This window comes from Vulpes vulpes, chromosome 13 (genome assembly GCF_048418805.1).
Source record: "Vulpes vulpes isolate BD-2025 chromosome 13, VulVul3, whole genome shotgun sequence".
Classification (NCBI taxonomy): Eukaryota; Metazoa; Chordata; class Mammalia; order Carnivora; family Canidae; genus Vulpes; species Vulpes vulpes.
Genome location: NC_132792.1, coordinates 99,964,185 through 99,968,186, shown reverse-complemented (window position 1 = coordinate 99,968,186; position 4,002 = coordinate 99,964,185). Strand labels below are relative to the sequence as shown.

The 4,002-nt window shown below is 36.7% G+C and overlaps 1 pseudogene; it reads left to right on the top strand.

Annotated features, from left to right (window-relative positions):
• The first annotated feature begins 2,090 nt into the window (after positions 1-2,090).
• Positions 2,091-2,982, top strand: LOC112918763 (U2 small nuclear ribonucleoprotein B'' pseudogene; annotated as a pseudogene).
• Positions 2,983-4,002: the final 1,020 nt, after the last annotated feature.

Sequence of the window (4,002 nt, the reverse complement as noted above, 5' to 3'; positions counted from 1 at the left end):
TGTCTTTAGTTATATATTTAATATTTCTAACCTTTAGAGACTTGTAAGGTGTGAGTGAACTAGAAATAAATACAAATTTGTTTCCCTTGAGGCTACTAAGACTTCATGCTTAAGAGATGATGGATGCTTTCACAAAATAAGCTCTTGAAAATATATGAAACAAATTAAGATGTATAAATCTTGTGTTAATAATCTGAATTGTTCTCATTGCAACATAGCCTCCTCTGACAGATATATTGTGCACCGATCCTATACCAGAGAATATCATACCATATGTTGCTATTCAAATATTTGACTACTGTAAAAAAAAATGCTTAGATTTTATAGATTTGCCATTTCTAATGAAGATTAGAGTGGATTTAGGATCCCCTGGGGCCTCACCAAACATTTGTGCTTATTGTGGTCCTCACCTTTTTAAGCTTGTGACAAGAGATTGTTTCTTTCTTTTGATTAAGTTTGAAATGCTTTCCCCCTCTATTTTTATTAATTTGGAAGGAAATTGGATGAAAATGATTCTGTACTTTGGCTTTATGTTACCACCCTTTACTAAGCAGTGTGCTAATAGCATTTTAAACATGATTTACTAAGAAGGATTTATATTATATGTGACTAACAAAGGGGAGAGGGCAAGCTGTAGCACAGCTACTATCCCATTTCTGCAGTTTAGCTGTGTTGAAGCATCAGTTTTATTTCCCCCATTGAACATTACCCTGGGAGAAAGCAGGCTTGGGTTCCTGTTAGTCTGCTGTTGGTTGGTAAGCATTCTCTAATTAGAGGGCCAATTTCTTGGATCATAAATTTTTAAATTATAGATGATAGAGTTGCATAGATGATCTGTAAGGTATCTTCACTTGGAAGTCATATTAACATATTTTTTTCTCATGCTTCAGAACAAAATAGATATTTAGTGTATTATACTTTATAGATTGAGTTTCAATTCTATTCAATAAATACATGTGGATCACTGACCATTTTATTAGGCATTATGGAGAAAACAAAGACAAGGAACTAGAGTTACTGAGGAAAGCAAAGAGAAGAATAAGACAACTGTTTTAATAACTAAATTGCAGGATAGACTATAAGTATCATAAGTTACATATTTCCTATATGCATATGGAAGTTCAGATGAAATAGAGATCATTATTTCATATTCTTTCATGCCAAAACGATATTTGAGGTAAGTCTTGAAGAAAAAGAGCAAGATTGAGGTAGAAGAGAAGCAGATAAACAGTAAAAGTAGAAATTGGTTTATGGATGTTTGGAAAATCTTAACTTATCCTCTGTTCTGCATTCAAGGAATACCCTGAAAGCCAATAGAAGATGAAACTGGAAGTCTTCACATTTTTTTGAATGACTTAGTTTGACTTAAATTTTATAAAGATCAATGTGGCAGCACTCTAGAAACTGATTTGAGAAGGGGAAGGATGAGAAGGAGGAATGTAATCCAAGAGGAATGACGATGAAAGATATAGGGAAAACATCAATTGGGACTGGATTGGTGGGGGCACTACAAAAGGCTCTGTAGTTGAGCATATGCCTTTGGCTCAGAGTGTGATACCGGGGTCCTGGGATCCATTCTCTATTGGACTCCTTACAGGGAACCTGGTTCTCCCTCTGCCTGTGTCTCTGCCTTTCTTTCTGTGTCCCTCATGAATTTAAAAAAAAAAAAAAAAAAAAAAAAAGGACTGGATTGGTGGGACTCTAAGGAGCAGATGACAAAATTGAGGAAACAAAAAGATAAAATAGAAACAAGTTTAAGTAAAATAAATAAATAAATAAAAGATCAGGCTGGGGTTAAAAATTTCGGAAAGCGAGTTACTGAAAGAGAAAATGGATGAGAGCAAATTGGCACAGAACTAATTCATGAAATCTCATTAAGTTGAAGAATGTGGAATCTCAGAATGAAAAGTCTCCACCAGAAGACAACAAAATGAATGAAAAGAGACTCACAATTAGATGACAGTATAATTTGATTTTAGAATCTCTGGAATAAAATATGGATCTTAATGGACTTAAGAAAGTGAAGAGGGGATTTTGGTTTCAAGGAACCAATGTAAGCCTCAAGCTTTCTGAACAGTTTAACCCAAAACATGGATATCAGACCAAATCATACAACTATATCAACAATATGAAGGAAAAAATATGGGATCCCTGGGTGGCGCAGCAGTTTGGCACCTGCCTTTGGCCCAGGGCGCGATCCTGGAGACCCGGGATCGAATCCCACATCGGGCTCCCGGTGCATGGAGCCTGCTTCTCCCTCTGCCTGTGTCTCTGCCTCTCTCTCTCTCTCTCTCTCTCTGTGACTATCATAAATAAATAAATAAATTGAAAAAAAATACCTCATTTAAAAAAAATATAAAAGAAAAATTGAAGAGATCCCTATATGTCCTGGTTTCTCAATTTGACCCATTGGTAGATTTGTAGCTTTAAAGACCATGAAGATGAGGGGCAAGCCTTTGTTATTTTTAAGGAACTGGGCTCACGGCAAATGCCTTGAGACAGTTACAAGGATTTCCATTTTATGGTAAACGAATGCAAATCCAGGATGCAAAAAAAGATTCTGATATAATATCTAAAATGTGTGGCACTTTCACTAACAAAGTAGAAAGAAAAGAAAAAAAGCAAAAACTGCGAGCTCTTTGCAACAACTTCACACAAAAAGCCTGGTTAGGGAACACCAAACACAGCAAGTACCCAAGGAAATTCAACACCAAATGCTCAGGTCCCTTATTACTCTCCACACTATATTTTATTCCTTAATAACTTCTCAGAAGAGACTAATGAAATGATGTTATCCATGTTGTTTAGTCAGTTTCCTGGTTTCAAGGAAGTGAGTTTGGTACCTGGAGGCATGACATTGCTTTCGTGGAATTTGAAAATGACAGACAGGCTGGAGCTACTGGGCTGCTTTACAAGGATTTAAAAATCACACCATCCCACACCATGAAGATAACCTATGTCAAAAAATTATATATGGGGTAGTGGTCTTTATAGGACTTGGTATTATTTATAGAGTTTGTTTTAGTAACATTTGGTCCGACCATTTTACTAGTTGGAGGTGAGTGGCAGTGAAGGTTAAAATTTTGTGGATGATTTAAAACAATACCCAGTCTTTGTTTTGCATTAGTGAACTATGAAATACAAAGGCCTTAATTTTGTACAATAAACTTTGATTTTTATTCGAGAGAAGAAGAAAGAAAGAAAAAAAAGAAAGAAAGAAAGAGGGATCCCTGGGTGGCGCAGCGGTTTGGCGCCTGCCTTTGGCTCAGGGCGCGATCCTGGAGACCCGGGATCGAATCCCACGTCAGGCTCCCAGTGCATGGAGCCTGCTTCTCCCTCTGCCTATATCTCTGCCTCTCTCCCTCTCTCTGTGTGACTATCATAAATAAATTAAAAAAAAAAAAAAAGAAAGGAAGGAAGAAAGAAAGAAAGAAAGATCAACAAAGGATCAGGATACAGAATTCCCAAGGGCTTTATGTCCGAATCACTGTTACCCAGCAATGGCATGATGTTAAAATTGTAAGGGAAAATGATCTCAAATTACAATTTTCCATACAGACTGCTAATCAATTGTGAAAGATGAATAATGACATTTTCTGATATGTAAAAAACTCTCTTCGATCCATTAGCAGTGAAAAGGAACTGGAAGATTTACTACAGTTAAAATAATTAATTTACTGCAGTTAAAGTAATTAATTTACTGCAGTTAAAATAATTGAACTAAAGAAGATGTAGACAGCACAGAAAGCACGGAATCCGATACAGGAGATACACAAAGGAAACTAAGGAACATGGCAAAGGAACATGGCGAAGGCAAATCCCAAGACAACATGGTTGCAAAGCAGGCCTCCAGGACAATGGGTCTAGGCAGGAGTTGGAGGGTGGTGACTGCCCGGAGGGATACTGCCATGAAGTTAACGTTCATGACAGAGCAACTGAGGTATTTCATTAGTCAAATGAAAGGTCAAAGAGGTTGGGGATTAATAAATTATTCAAGAAACA